The sequence below is a fragment of the Kryptolebias marmoratus genome, linkage group LG19 (assembly GCF_001649575.2).
Source record: "Kryptolebias marmoratus isolate JLee-2015 linkage group LG19, ASM164957v2, whole genome shotgun sequence".
Classification (NCBI taxonomy): domain Eukaryota; kingdom Metazoa; phylum Chordata; class Actinopteri; order Cyprinodontiformes; family Rivulidae; genus Kryptolebias; species Kryptolebias marmoratus.
In genome coordinates, this window is record NC_051448.1 from 16,108,140 (window position 1) to 16,127,943 (window position 19,804).

Genomic DNA, 19,804 nt, shown 5'->3' on the forward strand with positions numbered 1-19,804 from the left:
TGCCTAGCGAGGGGGAGGGATAGGGTGGGGGTGGGGGGGTCGGAGGACGCTTGTTTTGGTTCTTTATGTTTCTTCTAAGCTAAGGAGAAGGACAAAATAAAAAAAAAACCGGAAGAAAACTCTTGATTTGCTTCTTTTCTGAATTGCTTTTCACTTTACGAAAAAACAAAATAAAAAATAAAAGCAATTATTTTCATTGTTTTGTAGACTGAGCTACCTTTTTATTTAAGTTGGTGCTGATTTAGTGCTATTGTTTAGACTGTTTATTTCGTTTTTATTTTGTTGTTATTCCTTGGAGGAAGGCGAAGGCGTGGGGGTGGGGGTAGAGATGATGCATGGTGGGATATCTGCCTCAGATGTTCTGATTGTATTGTAACAGATTCTGGTGTTTCGTCCAAATCTATTCAGTAAATAAAATTGTGATCTGCTATTTGAGTTGTGTCTCTCTTTTTTTGCAAAGCAAGGCGCTCTCTTCTCCTGTCTTCCCTACAAGGCGCCAACTGGATCGCCCGCTCACCTGTCCATCTCTACCTGGTCTCCCTTCGACAGTCGCTCCTAACCAAAGCGTTTTTTTTAACGAGGCTGCGATCACTGGGAGAGCCTGAGTGGATCCCCCGATGAGTGTTTGAACGACTGCACAGCCAGGACCCCGGGAGAAAAGCTCTTAAGGCTGATCGTTTTCCTGCTGACTGTCATGTGAAACCTCGGCGGCCTTCTGTATCACATGGCAGCAGCGCTTTTAGCTCCTCACCCTCTCCCACCGTAGGAAAGAAAATTCTCGTTTCTCACATTTCTAATGAATCGTTTCCTTTTGAGCACACTTCCATTTCAAGTCGCTCTTTACGAGGTCTGAGCCACGCGATCAACACTTTACAGTCAGAGCACGGTTGAAAATGGCAGCATGCTACCATGAAAATTACACCTATGTTACAAAAAAATGTGTACTCGAGGTTCCAAAAGACTTGAGTGCCTTAATAGATTTGAGATAGCCTGACCTCTAGTGGTACAAATACAGCAGTGCCAGAAATACTGTGAAGTAAAAAAAACACCAAGATATTTAGTTTAAAGTAATAATTATCAGATAGTAAATTAGAAAATAATGAATACATTTAAAATAATTTGAGCACAATTTTCTATGAATTAAAATAGTTTGCATAAAGGCCATGTTAATACAGATCAATAATGAGTGAGTGTGAAAAATCTAATGGTGTTATAAATATCTGCCCCTATACGATGTTAAATAAGCCCACAAAGTGCACACATGTATGTTATTTCTGCAGAATTCAATCAACAGCTTATGAGCACATCGTGAGATGGTTTTGAGAAGCTCTTGTTAGTATTCAGATGTTTTATCCATACTTTTTTTTATTGTATTCTGGCAGAAGCTCGGTCCCAAATGGTTTGTGAAATCTTCACTGCAAACGTCACGTCTTGTTGATTTTTTTCCCCCCATCCGTTTTAAAAAAAGCTCAAACATTGTTCAAGTTTGGAAAGAAGTTAAAGTTTATTAGGTCCGCGAAACATGTTGTGATGCTCAAACTTAAATTCCTTTTTTTAAATAAATAAGTTTAACAATCACAACAAAGTCAGTTTTACTATATTCGTCCCACAGTTTAGTTTTTTTATGAGTTGCTGGTTAAAAAATTGAAATAACTCAGAGGTTTATTCTATTACCTTACAGCTACTGCTTCCATGCCTGAGGCTGTGCATTTAGTTTACAACAGGATCTTTTCTTGTTATGGTAGGAAACTTGGCAAAAGTGAAAATCAGGTGTACAAATAGAATAAGATGAAAAGAAGGCTGTTTAGAAATACTCTCAGAGGACAGGCAGCAGCCTTTAAAGGGGAAATAAAATGGAATATCTAATGAGTTTTCATGTTTTGTTTTAGTTAAACACCATCATAAAAACCCTCCAGTGGTCCAGTTCTCTGATTTAAAACCTTAATGACTTGTTTTTAGAGTTTTTGTGTCTAAATCCCAAAGTGGGGTGGTGGTGGAATTACCGCCTTGGTTTGTGACGTAGAAGGGGGCGGGGCCAGCTGGGGACAGACCGCTGTAGGACGCTGAGGAGGTTGCTGTCAGTGGTTATCAGGGAAGAAGAAGCAAGTTTTGTTAACAAGAGGGCTGCTATCGGGAACTGGAGCCCCACATTTAACAAGAGAACCCCCCAAGCTTTAAGGTAATGTCACCCTATCTGCAGGGAGTTTCCCATCCGGACAGCAGGAGGCGAAAGAAATATTCTGACAATCCCTTTCATGTGCCACAGGCTGCACAGGAAGTGCTATAGCTAGCTGCTCCTGATGCTATTTGGGCTTAGGCCTGTCGCGATAAACGATAAATCAATTAATCGCACAATAAATTAAAATGAGGTCGATAATTTTAATTTATCGGCGTTAACGTTTCTTCGCGTCTCTGTCTCTTTCTGGAGGACAAAAGGCTCCGGTGCTCTTCACTGGCCCCTCCCTTTCTGTTAGCGTCAGGGGGCGTGGCCTATCGCGTCAGGTAGCCAGCCGAGGCGCGCCGGTTTGTAGCTCGTTAGCATTAGCCCCCGCTAGGAGTTAGCAAGCTGAAGAAACGCTGTTTGATACTGGGGGGGAATGGTATTGGTTTCCAGGTTGAAGTAACAGCAGTGGTGTGGGAGAACTTCAGATTCAAACCAAATGACCGAGGAGAACCGCTGAACCTCTGAGAGAAGGTATGTCGCTGTGTGCTTCTGTTAGTTTGCACTTTTTGTTTCTAAAACTGTCAGTTTTGTCCGTCTTCTCTATATAAAACTAATGATTATTACTTTTTGAAGGGCAGTTTAGTTTACAGTCTTAATAATCCGAACAGTTTTGGTTGAATGTAGGTTTTATTTTCCTTTTTTAGTTTTTATTCAAGTGCATTTTCTTGTTAACGGAGGCTGAGAGTCCATTTTATTTTTGTTTTCGGTTGTTTTGTTTATTTTGTGTTCCAGTTCCAGTGTTAAGTGTTCCTTTGAAAGTAAAGTTTATTAATCTTTGACAGGATGTATTTGCACTATTATGTTATTATCATTACATTAGTTTCAAACGGCCTCCAAACGATATTATCCTTTATGCAATAATTTCTGAGACAATTAATCGTTCAGAAAAATTTCTTACTATGACAAGCTTATTTGCGCTTGCAATTAACCATAAAGTTCAATGTAATTAATAACAAAATAGTCAGCATGTAAAGGTGATTTGCATGAACCGCTCATATTTTTTGAAGACCGGAGTTGTTTGACGACAGCAGCGATCCACTTTGGTCAACAGGTAAGATATTAATTGCTCATAATCTTTCCACAGAGCCCCATTTAAAAAAAAATCTGACTTATCGTTTGATTTTTTTTGTAAAAAGAGATGCGCGTAATATGACATCCTCAAACACACCACATTTGTGAATGCATCACAAACTTGTAGTTATATTGTAAACCAGGTGCTCAAATCCTGTCGGTATGTGGTAGTCTGGGTAGATCTGAAGCAGTTTTCTTGTTTGCGTGACGTGACTGTAGCTTCACAGCACATTCACCGGAATCTCGGCAGCCCCATAAATCCCGAGAACCCGGCTGACAGGCGTCATCCCCCGGCTGCAGGGAGGGAGATTTAAAGTCTCGCCCGGCTCCCAGCTTCCCCCTCCTGAGCTGGCCCGTATGATGGAACGCCAATGATTCGTCTGGTGTTTGCGCTGTTCGCTCACCGCTGGGCTCTTCCACAATCTGTCAGGACGGCTGACACTCCCGGGCCGTTTCAAGGCTCAGAAAACACCCCTAAAACATCCCGGCCTCCCGTTCTGTCTCAGCTAAATTTGTTATGGGGGAGTCCGCGTCTTCTTGTAATTCCAAGGCAACGGGACGAGATGCATTCAGCGTCGTAGTTTTTCCTTTTTGCTTGGCATTTTCTTTGCATTTGTCAAATACCCCTGAATTTTTTTTTGTCTCAAACACAAACCACCCCCTTAAGTCTGCAGGAGGTTTATTATCAGTAAATGAAAGAAACGTGTCGAGCACACTCCATTTTTTTTTTTTGTCCAACGTTTAATACATTTTAGTAACGCTTCTGGTGGCAGAATGTGCGTAGTGACCCCGCTGGCCTGGAAAATCCCGCTGTCACGGTAATCTCCTTCCACAATCCAATCTCCGTGGAGCTTCACATTGGCGTGAGATAACGGACGCAGGGAGGGAACTCTGCGGGGCTGTTTGCTCTGATGAACGGGAGATTTTACTAATGCTTTCTCTTTTCCAGAGAGTCTCAGCGATAATGTGCTGTATGAAAAAACGTCTCCTTTGAATGTTCTGATCAGGATTTCTCTTTCTGTTTGAGAGCTCAGTGATTCAGTTTTTACAATGTGAAACGCTGAACAGAAGTGTAAGTGTTTAAAATGAAAGAAGTAGCTTTCCTTAAAGGGCTGCGTGTCACCCACCGCCTTTATTTTTACACTAAAATCAGAGGAACGATGGAGTTGTAGCTATTTCGGTCAAACCTTAAATTATTCACAATCTCACTCGATACTGAGATCTCAAGCTGAGAGTATGTGTTGTAAATAACTTTAAGCTACTGCCTCACCAAATATCAGGTCAATATCCGAAGAACTGACTGGAATATACCCATTTTTGTGTTTTAGAAGGTCAGTTGGCCACAGCAGTCATCTTAAATTGCATCGACTCCTAACATCGATCAGTTGTAGAGATTCATCCACTGGTTACTCTCTGAAAGTTTTGTTAAAATCCGTCCAGTACTTTGTGAGATATTTTGCTAAAAGACAGACAGAGTTGACAACAATAGTTAGTGGCAAGGTTTTAAATGAAGATCTTGCGCAATCTGTTAGTGCTCCGAGTGTGTGTTGGGCGTGACTTTCAGCTACTACCACACCGAATTTTAGCTCAGTATCTGCAACAGTGGCTGAGTTGTAGACATTTTTGTGTTGGCTGCGGCGGCCATCGTGAACTGGGTCAACTTTAAAAATCAATTGGTAGTAGACGCGCGTCTAATGATTCCTTCCTGAGAGTTTCGTCAAACTGCATCCAGTCGTTCATGAGGTGTTTTGCCTTGAACAGAGTCTCCACAGCAGCCTCCTTGCTTTAGTTTCAGGTGTTTCCTGGGCTGTAACCCGTCACCACCTTTAAGGGAATTACCAGAGGAGAGGTAATCTGATCACCAGGAAACAGGAAGCAGAGGAGCCCGTCATGTCACGTTTCTGCGCGCCTGTTATAGATCTGGTAATCTGTCAGAGCACAGACCCGGAGAGGGAGAGGCTTTCTTTTCTTTTCTTTTCTTTTTTTGTTTTACTGTACAGCATTCACTCCTCCGTTACTCCTCCTCAGCGGGAAGATAAGTATTCTGCAATTCAATTAACTCAGCCTGAGATCAGTTTCGATTTTATGTAGCTCGGGGGAAAAGCAGCGGCGTCTCAGAGCACTGAAAGTTTTTCTGTGTTCCACCAAGCTGCTCCAATTAAGGTTAATGGCACGGTTGTGTAACGATCCTGCTTCGGCGAGGCCCCCCCCTCCCCGCCTGCCACCCTCCTCCCTTCTCCCTCCTCCACCGTTTCCAACACACACACAAGGCTGCAGCTCCCGTGTCCGGGGCCCTGGCAGAATGAAGGCCTGCCCCAGCGGAGCCGGCAGCTTATAAAGGTGATTCGGTGAGCCGGTCCTCCCCTGGCGCGGGCAGAGCGCCGTGCAGCGTGGGGACCCCTCTCGGGGTGGCTCTGACAGCACAGTTTTATGTGGCAGGGCACCAACGAAAGCACACAGACAACAGATAGCCTCTGTTGTCTTCCCTCCAGCCATGGGCCTTCTGCTGGCTCGAGGGGTCGCGCACAAAAAAAGAAAAGAAAAAGCCCCGCTGAGTGACGGAGACGCAGAGCATACTGGGACTCAGTCAGGCGCCAAACACATCCCAGTTTGCAGTATCTACAACCAGTAATTACTTTTCAAGCCATTATGACAGATTTAATAAACGTGGGGACCAATTGTGCAAGCTTCAAGCAGAGAAAGCACGCTTTCTGTGAGAATGCAGAGGGAGCGCTGAGAAATGCGCTGCTGAAACTGAGCTGATAAAACTACAAGAAGGGAAACAATAGCTAAGATGGGCAAAGCACTAGCTAAAAGCTAAAAGAAGCAAAATGCTAGCTTAAATCTAAAAGTAGCAAAACATTTGCTAAAGGCTACAAGTACAACAAGGCTAGCTGAAAGTTAAAAAAGGCTTCTTAAAGTAGCTTTTAGCTGTAAGCTAAAAGTAGCAAAACACTAGTAAAAGTATCAAAAAGCCAGCTTAAAGTATTAAAAAACTAACTAAAAGATACAAGAAGCTAAAATTAGCAAAAGGCTAACTAAAAGCTAAAAATTGCAAAATGCTAGTTTAACATAGCATAAGGTTAGCTAAAAGTGGGGAAAAAACTAGCTAAATACTAGCTAAAAGTACTAAAAGGATAGCTAAAAACTAAAAGTAGCAAAAGGCTAAATAAAAGCTAAAAATTGCAAAATGCTAGTTACTAGAGCAAAAGGTTAGCTAAAAGTAATAAAAGGTGAGCAAGAAGCTAAACATGATCAAAAGACTAAGATATTGCTATCAAAAAGCTAGCTAAAAGTAGCAAAATAGTAGCTAAAGGCTTGAAGTAGCAGAGAGTAATATAAAGCTAAAAGGAGCAGAACAGTAGCTAAAAACTAAAAGTAGCACAAGAAGATTAAAATAGAGGAAGTATGCTGAAAGAGAACAATGTTTTTGAAGGAATTGAATATTTAATGTCGTTCTAAACGGGAAAATATTTATAAAAATGTTTAATATTTTGAAAAGTATAAAAGTTAAATAAAACAAAAGTCATAGCAGCCATCTCCTGAAAGAGCTGAACGTTTGGGTATATGAATGGCTTAAATAGGACAAAGTATGCAAAAGTAGTTAGATTGCAAAAAAAACATACATAAAAATAAAAAAAAACTGGAAAACAATATTCACACAATATGAGATCATTAAGCAACAATTTGCTGAGTCCATGCAGAAAAGGAAAGAAAAACAAAAAACAAACAAAGGGGTTAGAATAAAATCTTCCATCTTAACACTAGATGGTGCTGGAATTCAAGCTTCATGTAAGTCTGAATACTTGGTGGTAAAGGGTCAAGTTTTTATTTTAAAGCAGGCAAACATAAGGGCACCAACTTCCTTTATGTTGGAGGATTTAAAGGTTTCACGTCAACCTGTAGATAGGATTAGATGATTCTGTCTGAGTTGGTCAAAATCCCCCCCCCCTTTGTTGTAAACGCTTCCTGTGTTTGTTCTTGTTGTACATCCTGGATTGTTTTTGTTGAATTTACTGCACTGTATCACTTATTTATCTTTGTCAGCATTTCAAACTCTCCTCCCTCATCCTTTATTATTTATTTTTTTGTGCTTGTGTCTTTAGTTTTTGTCTTATTGTGCTCACCTGGGATTTTCTGCCTTCGCAGCCGTTTATTTTACCCTTTTTTTTTGCCTTCTTGTGTGGAGCTCGGCCTGCATCTCTGTCCTCTTCACTATCACAGACTGAGTTACAGGCCTAACATTCCTTCTGGGAGTGCATGTAATCTGCCCCGTTTTATCTTTAGTCTTTCTTTTTTTGTCAAATCTTAAAAAATAGCATTAAACCTGATTTCATGCATTAATAATATATCTCACACGGTCTGTTAGTCCTCGGAGTACATGTTGTGAATGACTCTCACTTACTAAAAACACCCAGTTTCAGCGCAATATCTGTGAAACTCACTGAGGTGTCGCCACTTTTGTGTTGGCTGACTTGGATCAGCTGTGGCGGCCGTCTTAAGTTTGCTTGACTCCAAAAGGCAATCAGTTGCAGATCCGCATCCAGTAATTACTTCCTGAGAGTTTCAATCAAATCCAACAGGTGGCTCATGAGATATTTTGCTAACAGACAGACAAATGCACACATTATCGCTCACTTTTAGCGGCGTGCCACGGATGACAAAGCCTCGATAAGCTTTTGAAATAGCTGCAATTATCTCTTCCAATCAAACATCCTCAAAAAACAAAAGGACCTTTTTTTTTTTTTTTCAATTTTATTCGTGTTTTATAGCGGCCGAAGACTCGCCTGTCACGACTTCTTAAAAGCTTTTGCGGCGCAAACCTTTGACGGTTTCGTTACAATAATTAACACTTAACAAGTCATGTAGTGTCAGTTAATACCCTCAGAAGCGCGAGTGAAATAAATATATATATATATTTTAAAAAATTGACGCAGCGATTAACAGAACGTTGAGCTGAAGAGGTCACGGGTCCGTCCGACCTCGCGGGTCTCTGCAGCAGACAGGAGAGCATTGTGGGAAGGAAGCGCGCCGAGCGTTTTTATCTCTAGTTTGCCCGTGTTTGACACCGAAACGGTGGAAAATGTTTGTTTTTATAGAGCATCGGGGCAATTATACGGTCGGCAAGCAGCATAATCAGAGCCTCGGGATGACGGGGGGAAATCAGAGAGTGCTCTTTTGCTTTTTTTTCCACATTCTTTTGTCAATACCCAATTATCCTCTCGGCTGCTCGGCCCACAGATAGCACCTGAGTGAAAGCAGCTTTCTTATTGCGGCGTTCGTCTTTAATTGCATCAATCCGGAGCGACTCGACGCATCGATCAGCCGTTAATAGCTCGAAACGCGGTGCAGTGGTCGCGCCACGGCCTGCATCGCGGGGTCACCGGAACAAGACGCAGTCCGACCCCGGCTCGCCTGTCATATCCTTTGTCTCTCACAAATCTCGCAATAAAGTGGCAGAAATAAGGGTTATTTTTTTTTTAAATCGCTCCTGACATCTGAGGCTGGCCTTGGACGGATATCTTCACCCACCATCATGAAGTGATTAAAGGTTTCACATTCCCTGAAGGAATGCATATCACCCCGTCGCCTTTCCTGCCAAACTTATAATGACATTATGTGCACTTTCATCCGATACCTCGCATGTTCTGGTAGTGCTTGGAGTATGTGTTGAGGATGACTCTCAGCTACTACAACACCAAATTTCAGCTCAGTATCTATAAAATATACTGAGGTAAAGCCATGCTTGTCCTGGCTAAGGTCGACTAGCTGTAGCAGCCAGCTAATGATTACTTTTTAAGAGTTTCTTTGAAATCCGTCCCGTGATTCATGAGATATTTTGCTAACAGACAGACTGGGTTGACTCAAACACTTAATGCCAAGGTTTTAAGGAAAATTATTGCCCAATGTATTGGGATCAAAGTATGTGTTGGGAATGAGTCTTGTCTACTATCACATCACATTTTAGCTCAATATTTGTAAAATCAACTGAGTTATAACCCTTTTTGTGTTTCCTAAGGTGAGTTGGCTGTGGCATCCATCTTGAATTGGCACGGCGCCAAAAGCTAAAGAGCTGTAGACGTAAACCCGGTTACTACTCCCTGAGAGTTTCATTAAAATCCATCCAGTGGTTCATGAGATATTTTGCTAACAGACAGACAGGTTTGACTCCAAAACTTAATCAGTCGTAGACGTCTGTCTAACGATTACTTTCTGTCTCTTTGTGGCGGTGGGCGATAATAAATATTTGAAAGGCATGCTCGCCAGCTGCAGGGCTTTTAATTACCTCCGTGTTTATTTGAAACGCATATCCCTGACGCAAATATGTTCTGTGTTTGACCTCATCTGAAGGCTGCTGCAGATTTAGTTACAGATTCTACAATAAAGAGTTTGACACTATTTGCAGTGAGAGCATCGGGGATTTCCAAGTTGCCACAATCTCAGCATTCATTTATGTTTTTGTTGTTTTTGTTGCCATCCTTCCAAAACAACAACAAAAACAACAACAACAAGTGAAAAGAACAGAAACACCAGGAATCCTAGGTGGAGCTGCTCGGACTGCCAAACAGCAACCGAGAATCATGGAGCAGTCTCAGCCTCTCCCTCTCCCCCGTCTTCTCACCCTCACCCTCCCAACCCGACGGGTTTCAACCATCCGACTCGCCGGGTCCAGCGTCTGGGCTGAGCCAGATTGCCCGGCTGCGCCCAGTGGGAAAGATAATTGGGTGAAACAGGTTGTTTTTTGTGCTCGTAGGCTCACCGAGGTAAAGGCGGAGCAGGAGAGAGGAGAGGACGATGCAGAGCTCTTGTTTTCGATAAAGGCGCTGCTGAGTGACAAGACTCGCTTTCAGGTTAGGCTTTTGAAAAAAAAACAAAAATAAGGCAGATGCTTTTTTGTCCAGCAACAAAAAATGTGCTATTCATGTTTAAAACGTTAAGTTTGAAATTCTTTTAAGTTACACGGCTAAATGTGTGAGGGTATAACTGATATTTTGTTTGATTAAGCTGAGATTTTGACTAGATATAAAAAGCCATAAAGCAGCTTTCCTGAATGGGATTTTACAGTCGGTTGTGCCTAACGCTCCTAAAAAACTAAAATAAAATCAGTATCTTTTTCCAAAATGAATATTCGCCCGATGTAACAAAAAAAAAAGAGAGGGTTGTTTTGATTTTCTAAAAGAATTACATTTTCCCCAAACGCTTCAGGCTCATTTGCAAACCAAAATTTTGGATGAGGATGCACGAANAAAAAAAAAAGAAAGAGAGGGTTGTTTTGATTTTCTAAAAGAATTACATTTTCCCCAAACGCTTCAGGCTCATTTGCAAACCAAAATTTTGGATGAGGATGCACGAAAGGTTCCCATCTCGTGGCTCCGTCTGGAAGGTAATTTTTGTGCAGGTGGCTACAAACTCAGAATGCAGGCGCTTTAAAATGGCTTCCTTGTTTGTTTCTTTAATAGCTTCCCCTGCCTCATTCGTATCATAAATTACAGGGTTTTTTTTTTTTTTTTTTTTTGCACAACAAGTATTGTGGCGTGTTTGATTTGCGTCGATTCAAAATAGCTTCTGTTTGAGGATGACTGTGCCCTCATGGTGCACGCCCAAAACGACCTGCGGATCATCACGGATAACTCAGAGAGAGCAGCAGCTGGTGAAGTTTTACCATCAGTATCTCAAAGACAGAGGTCGACTGAGACCCACTCATAACCACTGACCACAACCGGCTGAAAGTAGGCAGGCCGGTTTCTGTCCCAAAACGTGAACGCTGGTTTTCGGTCAGACACAGTCGATGGAGATGTCTCACAGCAGAGACGGCCGAAGCGAAGACTGCCGTGTCTCTTTTCAGAAGTCATCTAAGGTATCTTTGCTAGCGTCTCTGCGGTGATTTATGGGCGGGCAAGTTACCAAACTCTGCAGGATTGACGCCATAGAAGCCAACCTCATGAAAGGTCAACGTTGCTGGGCAGGACGTTTGTTTCAGAACCGCCGATTCTTGAATCCCAACAAGAGAGGCTTCTCCGTTCTGCTAGCTGAATGCCACAACGACAAGGCGGACAGTCCAAGAGTTCCAAAGGTGTCCTCAAGTTCAGCCACAGAGACTGTGGAGTTTCAACGAAACCCTGGGAGGCCATTGCAGATGCAATGGCTTTCCCTCAGCAATGCCATGCTGCTCCAGTCAAGCCGAGACCCCTGAATGATGACGTTGTCGGTCCAGAACATCAGCTAGATGTCCCTCACAAATTGGACTTCAGTCAGTGACAAGATATTTTCTTTTCAGATCCATGAAGAAGGCAATGCCTGCGTATTTATGAAGCGTGGCTTAAGAAGGTTTTGGAATTCGAATGACCTTGTCCTGCCAATGATGACTGCACACAAACAGTTAAAAGTCTGAGCTCATTTTTCATTGTTCTCCTCTCATGTGCCTTCATACGGCACGCCTGGTGGCAGCTTAGATATTCAGCAAACGGAAGCTGCATTTAGAAAAGCGGCAACAAACAACACCCGTACCACAGTTTAGCATGAACTCGAGCTGTTTCTTTGGTGTCAGCCAGACTGTGTGATCCGATGAGCGCTCGCGTTCGATTTTTTTATTTTATTTTTTTAACCGCTGAGTCATTTTCATGCCAATTATCAGGCCAAGGAAGAAAATTTAGTCCTGTCCCTTAATCCCACTGATCATTTCGCTGCGATTTCAAATTCACACTCCGAGATGAGCAGCGGTACGCACGCAAACACGCACGTCTAAAGAAAAAAAAAACACCTATAAAGGCACGCTGACGCTGAGACACAATGGATGGCTGACAACTACACGAAGCTGTGATGTAATTAGATTTGATAATTAAAACAACAACAACAACAAAAAAAGAGTGTTTCGCCACATGCAGCGGTGAGAGTGTGAGCTCCGTGGTCATCTCTGCAGAAACGGTCCAAAGCAGGGGAGGGTTTATTTATTTTAATAATTTTTTTTGGCAGTATACGCTTTCTGGTTGCTCTCAAATGACACCTCGAGTTGCAGAAACCTGCCGGCGTGGAACGGGGGGGGGGCGACCTTGTGGCAAATTCGGCGGGGTTTACGCGCAATCGATTTCCCATTCCGTGCAGCGTGACTTCAAAAACCTGCGACAAGATGAGGAACACCTTGAGACATGTTTGACATCAGGCAACGTGTCCCGGACAGAGAAAAGGTCCAAAAACACCCACTTTGATAGGCGGTTGTCGTTATGTTTCTGAAAACCCAGAGACACTCCTGTAGCATCTCTGAAAGGGAGAGGCTCCACGGAAGAGAATCGTCCCAAATTGAAATCTTAACTGCGCTCGATTTTTTTTTTTCTTTTTTAAAGTGTCTCGTTGAGGAAACTAACAGTTATTCATGTTTTCCCCAAGCAGCTTATTAATCATTTAGCAGCTTCTTTGCTGACCACGTTCTGAAGAGCTTGCTCCGAGACAGACCCCGTGCTGTTTCATTTCCAGCCAGATATGGATTTCCTAATGGATAAACACAGACTCACTGTCTCCTCGTTGCCTTCTAATAGGATAAATGTGTTGACTCTTCCCTTTTCTGTAATTCTGCTCCAATCCGTTTTGCCGGGATGAGTCTCGCCCACTGTCTTTCCCTCTCTGCCGCTGCCGAGGACAAGAGGAAACGGCATCGTAATTTTATTTATCCACAATCTGCAAGTGAAAAGGAAGCTCAAAAAAGTACAAGGCCGTCCCCATGCCGTCCGTATGAACTGATATGAGGCAGATGCGTGGCGTGGTCTTGAAGGTTTTGTGTTTATTTCCTTACGTCCTGCAGTTTGTCTGCGCCTGCAGCTTTTGGGTCCTCTGGTGTGAGCTGTTTAAAGGTTTCAGAAGAGTTGAGAGTTTTTGTCCAAAATGCAACAGGGACCTGTAGTAAATCTGTGTGGCTTGTTAATGGGGACAAGTCGCAGAGACAGCGTTGCCAGACGGACGATAATTATCAAATTTTTCACAATAATTTCACCTTCTGTACCATGTAGGATCAGTGATTTTTTAAAAAAAATCTCATAATGTACAATAATTTGACGAGTTTAAATGCATGGCTCAATTCATCAACTCTTGAAGTGCTGCCAACTTGGTGACTTTTATTTGGCGAATTTTTCAGACCTCTCTACTGACTGTTCTGTTCAAAGCTGAAGCTAGCTGATCCAACGGCAGCATGTAAATGTAAAACTTTCTATGTCCACAATATAAATCACTGCACTGAAACAACTCAGAGTGTCTCTCTTGTGTCCCTTTCTCTGGTCCCAAGCCCAGATGAAGGAGGAGGCTTGGATCCTGATCCGCCAGCAGCCTCTATTAGACAGTTCAGCTCAGGCAAACAGAGTTAGAAATGATTTTTAGCTAATACCACGCCAAATTTTAGCTTAATGCCAGCAAATATGCCTGAGTTACAGCCATGTTGCTGTTTGCTAAGGTCAGTTAGCTGTGGCAGCCATTTTGAATCATGTTGACTTTAAAGGTTATCCAGTTGTAGATGTACAGCAACGCACGTTGGTTTACCCACAGACCCAGAACCTGCATGTTAGGTTAATTTGTAACTTAATTGTCTCTAGGTGTGAGTGTGAGCGTGAATGGCTGTTTGTCTCGTTCGTCTCTGTGTCCCTGTGATGGACTTGCGACCTGTCCAGGGTGTCCCCCGTCTCTCACCCAATGGCCGCTGAATAGATACCAGCTCCCAACGACCCAGAAAGTAGAAGCAGGTAAAGAAAATAGGTGGATGGACGGATGGACAGCAATGATTACTTACTGAGGGTTTTTATTAAAATCTGTCTATTGGTTCATCAGATATTTTGCTAACAGACAGACAAATGAACACACACACACAGACACGGGCAATTATCTGATCGTCCACCTTTCACAGGGAGGGGGTGATAAGTACACTGTCATTTTTACAAAACTAGTTACACTAAATAATTCAATTTTTGTACGATCGTTCCTTTTTTTTTGTTGAGGACAAGACTTCAGTTTGTCAAACGTCCAGTTAGTAATGTCTCTTGCGGGCTTTAATGGGAGACACATGTGGACTCAGAGTCCAGTCTTACAGTACGCACTGTGTCCGTAGAGCCATGTCGTGCAGACTGAGCTCCGCTGCTGTTTCTGCCAAAACAACCACGCAGCTCACGGAAAAAGCCATCAAATTGACGGCTTCATATCTCTCCAAGAATTCAGGACCACGCCAAAACATCCTTCCCACATAGGCGAGTCCTCCACGCAGTGAATGATGATTTATTTATTTATTTATTAAATCACAGGAGGTGGTCAACACAGGGAGCCTTAAAGTAGAGCAGAATCCTCCCGTGTTTGAAAATACAAATTATGAATAAAACATGTGCAACATATGCCTTATTTCTGCGAGGGAGAACACATCTGAAAAGACGGGGCTTCGGCTTTTTTATTTAATCTAATTTGTTTTTTAAGAGCCAATGCTTACAAGCAGGGTGTGTGAATTTTTCCCAGCGGTCTGGTATTTTTTCCTCCTAAACACTGTTGGTTGTGCTGCGTGGAGTGATTAAAAACATCTCTGGAGGCCTGACTTTGGTTCATTTAATAAACTCTGCTTAAAATTCATTTCTCCATTTCGCACCAGTCAAGCATTTATTCACTATCACTATCTGCAGGTTAAAAATGCAAATGATGCGCTTGTTTTATTATTTTTTTGTTTATATGTGTGTGTGTGTGTGTGTGTGTGTGTGTGTGTTTAGCAGTTTCAGTTGCATATATGATTTAAAACTAACATTATGTGGATTTAACACACTTGGGACAAAAGGACTACCAAGTTCATCAAGCTGCACACACAACATTGAGTAAAGAATAGTAACAAATAGCAACAGTAAAATAAAAAATGAAACTAGCATGCATATCACTCGTGTGCCAAACATTTAAATAAAAATTATGTGTGATCTGGTAGTGTTTTGAATACTGAATGTGTTAAAGATGACTCTTAGCTACAAGCACACCGGATTTTTACAGCCGTTTGGAGGGTTTTTAACTTCAGTTGACTGTGGTAGCCATCTTGAATTTGGCTGATTCCAAAAGTTAATCACTTGTAGATGTACATCAAAGGATTACGTTCTGCAAGTTTCATAAAAATCTCTCCAGTGGTTCATGATATATTTTGCTAACGGACAGACAGAGTTACTGGAGTCAACTCTGTCTGTGTTTGAAACAGACTTTGCGTGCTCCATTAGTGCTCGGTGTATATATTGGGGACGACTCTCACCGACTACCACGACAGATTTTAGCTCAATATCTGTAAAAGTGACTGAGTTATAGCCAATTTTGTGTTTGTGTTTGCAAAAGTCGGTTAGCTGTGAAGGTTATCTTGAATCAAATTGACTTTGAAAGGTAATCAGCTGTAGATCTACAGTAAACTAGCCCAGTTATTTTTGTAAAAATTAGATTGTTTTAGCGTTTAGTTTCCTAATATGTTAAAAGTACATTTAATGTGAAAATAAGGGTCATTACCAGAAAAAAATCCTAATATTCATGCCTGTAATTATCTTACAATTAACAGTATTTTTATTTTCTAAATGTTACGTTTTTGGTACTTTTTAGATTTTAACTTGCATCATTTCCCAAAAACATATTCTTTTTTTTTTTTTTTACAGGAAAAAGCAAACAAATAATGAGCAGAATGAGAAACAAAAGCGAACCACAGTGGGAATGCAACCCTTGCAAAGCTGGTGTAAGAAGTGACACCGACTACAGACGTGAAAACGTTGGTTATTGAGCGAATCCGGCTGAATTAGAGGGCAGATCTGCGGAGACGTGCAAGCCGTCAGCAGGCGAACTCCACGTTAGAGCCTGGAACTAGACCCAAACCACCTCCATCAAAGTGCTAAGACTGACATTTTTCTTTTCGTTTTCAATTTCTGTTCTGCTCCCAGTCATTCTGCCCCTGAATTATGCAGGAGGAAGAAAAAAAAAAAAAACCCAGCAAAACGAAGTGAAACTCTTAGATGGCATTTGTTTTGGAGTCCACTGCCCCCTGAGCCCAATTACTGCTGTTTACATGATGCAGACTGTGTCACGTACAGTAAAGGGCATGAGGAACACCGTGCCCCGCAGAATCTGCAGCACTCTTGTTAAGGAGATGCTAAATAACCTGCAAAGGAGAGCAAAAATAAATTTAAACGCAGCCACACACAATTACTACAATTTCCTTTTTACCCCAATATGGCTGTTATTTATCTCCTCCAGAGCGCCCAGTAAACATTTTAATTAGAATTGATATCATAGCAGCTGTGACTTTCAATTTCTTTCACTCTTTCCGGTAGTTAGTTGTTGTTTTTTTTAGCCCCTAACTTGAATCTGTGTTGCATTAAAGTATTCTCTCTCAACACAAACCTTTCAAACAATCCTTTTGCTGCCTCTCGAAATACAACAAAACAACTGTTGGTGGTTGTTTATTTTTTACTTTAAAATCCTGCACTGCATTTTCTGTATCATGTGGGACATCTATCTCTGCCCTCCCCCTCACTTCCTGATGTGAGCCATTTAACTACAATCCCAAATCTGAAAAAAGTGGCAAAATGTAAAAATAAACAGAACGCAATGATTTGCAAATCTCTAATTTATTCACATTTGAACACGATAAACATCAAGGGTTTAAACTGAGAACCTGCATGCTCTTTTTTTTCTGGAATAATAATGAGAAGTTAATGTGAAATTGATGGCAGCATCACATCTCAAAAAAGTTGGAAAAGGGACAACAAAAAGGCAGGAAAAGTAAGTGGCACAATTAAAAAACAGCTGGAGGAACATTTTGCAACTAATTAGGTTAATTAACAACAGGTCAGTGAGAGGACTGGGTATAAAGAACATTTTTGGGAGGCTGAATCTCTTAGAAGAAAAGATGAGCAGAGGTTCAACAATCTGTGAAAAACTAAGTCTAAAAATATTGGAACAACTTCAGAAAAATGTTCCTCAATGGAAAATTGTGCAGATTTTGAATATCTCATCATCTGCAGTTTATAATTTCAACAGGTTTCAAAAATGTGTAGAAATCTCTGAGCTCAAAGGACAAAAGGCTGAAAGTCGTGATCTTTGGGGCCCTCAGGGGCCTCTGCATTAAAAACGTGTCTGATTTTGTTCTGGACTCAGGAACACTTCCACAGATCACAGCTCACTGTACCATCCACTAATGCTGCTTAAAGCTCTATCAGGCAGAGAAGGAGCCATGAGTGAACACCATCCAGAACCTCTGCTGTCTCCTCTGGACCACAGGTCATTTCAAACGGACTGAGACAGAGAGGAGAACTGCTCTGAGGAGAGGGACCATCCAGTCTGTTATCAGCTCACAGCTCAAAGCCTGACTCTCTGATGGTATGGGGGTGCATTAGTGCCTGTGGCACGGGCAGCCTACACATCTGGAAAGGCTCTATTGATGCAGAAAAGTCGATACAGGTTTTAGAACAACATACGTTACTCATTCAGCAAAAAAGATTAAGGACTGTTGAACAGTTAGTCCTCCATCAGACAAGAACGGGACAACATTCCTCTAAAACCTCCAGCAGCTGCTCTCCTCAGCTCTAGATGTTTACAGACTGATGGTAAAAGAAGAGGGAATGTGTCACAAAAATATATGCGGACCTGATCCAATTTTTTTAGATGTTTCTGTCATAAAATTTAAAATTACTTTCCTTTTTTTCTAAAAATGGTTCAATTAGAATTTCTTAGTTTCAACATTTGATCTGTTTACTGTGTTCCATTGTGAATAAAATAAACGTTTATAGGATTTGCATTCTATCTGACATTTCACACAAAGACCCAACTTTTTTAGAACTGGGGTTGTAAAATTCGAGACCTGTCCCCTTCCAGCTTGCTTCATTATCTAACATGATACTCCTCCTGCTTTTTGAGATTCACTTCAGAGAATCCGAGATCTCGGGAAGAAAGCTTTATTTGTAAAATACAACCCACCACTTTTTTTCTTCTTCTTCTTCAAACTCGTACCTGCAGGCTTGGATTTAGCTCACTGGGCTCCACAACAAATTAGCACACACCACTGCACACCACCTCACTCCTCGGCGCCGCTGAAAGGCAGAGCTGAAAGACTCCTGAAATTACCGCAGAATAGAATCTGACCCTCGATAAGGCCCACTATCTACTCTGCCAAGTGTGACATTTTGATGCAATGCTGGATGTCTGAGGAGCCGAGAGCACTCAAGTATTTTACCCAAGCATTTTAGAGTGCATACACTTAAGGTGTGTACCAGAGAGCATAATACCTATGCTCTGCTGCCACTAAGTGCAGGGCAACATTCTCAGCGCCGCTCGTTGCTGTTTTACATATCATTTCACATAAATTATGCTTATATAGAATACAAAATGTCAGAACTGTTTACAAAACTGTGATCGTGATTGCAGCTGTGGAATGCGTTGAGGACCTGCGCCAATGCTGACACTGAAGGAACTATCATTCACTCTAACAAACTTGGTTTTTTTTTTGTTGTTGTTTTGATTCTATGACTGAGGCGGTTGTAAAATGAAGGGGAGAAAGGCAGGAATTAGGAAGAAGATGATGTCATCTTAGTACATTTTGATGCATTAGTCTTTAAAAACACCAAAAACAAAACTTAAACTAGAAGCACTCAGAGAGTGCACACCTCTGCCAAGGAGGTAAAAAAAATAATAGTGCGATTCGGATCATAATCTGGATCAGTACCAAAATGTAATCCACTGTTTTTTGTGACGACCCCAACATTTCCTGAAAATTTGAATCCAAATCTGTTCTTTAGTTTTTACCTGATCTTTGCTGAGACGGACGAACAACAGAAAACAGAACCTCCTTGGTGGAGGAAACAGAAGGGTCACATGTAGGAGCAGAGACAAGTTTTTAACAAAGGGGTTTACCTGTGACCTTGACCTTTGACCCCACGAACCTTCAAATCAACAAGAATCATCTTTGACCCATGAGGTGTCCAGCTGTGCAGTTGGACATTCCTACATTACGTTGTTGCAGAGTTGGGGCACAGGAATCACTGTAACTTTCATCTGTGACTTTGACCTTTGACCCCATCACCTTGAAATCAACAGTGATCACCCTTGAACTAAGAAGTGTCTAGCTGTGCAGTTTAACCTTCCTGTTACACAGCTGCAGAGTTAGAGCACGGGCTGACCTGTGATGTACATACCCCCCCCCCCCACACACACACAGGCAATTACATGATCACCCTCCATTCATGACAGCAGACGATAGGAGCAAATACTATAACAAGTACTATGCTTAAAGACACGCTTAGCAAACACCTGAATGTATTTATTTACGTTTTGCCCTTGCTCCACTTAATTAAAACTAAGGAGAACTTTGGTCTAGTTTTATGAACTTTTGCAGAATATACTTTGAACGTACAGTCCTTAAAGTAACCTTCGTAGAAGCTGCCCTTACGTCTCCCTGCAGGACCGCGGTGGGGACCTCTTCCTACCCCCAGCCGCGACGTTGGTTTCTCTCCGGGGGCATAAAGCACCGATGAATTGATGATG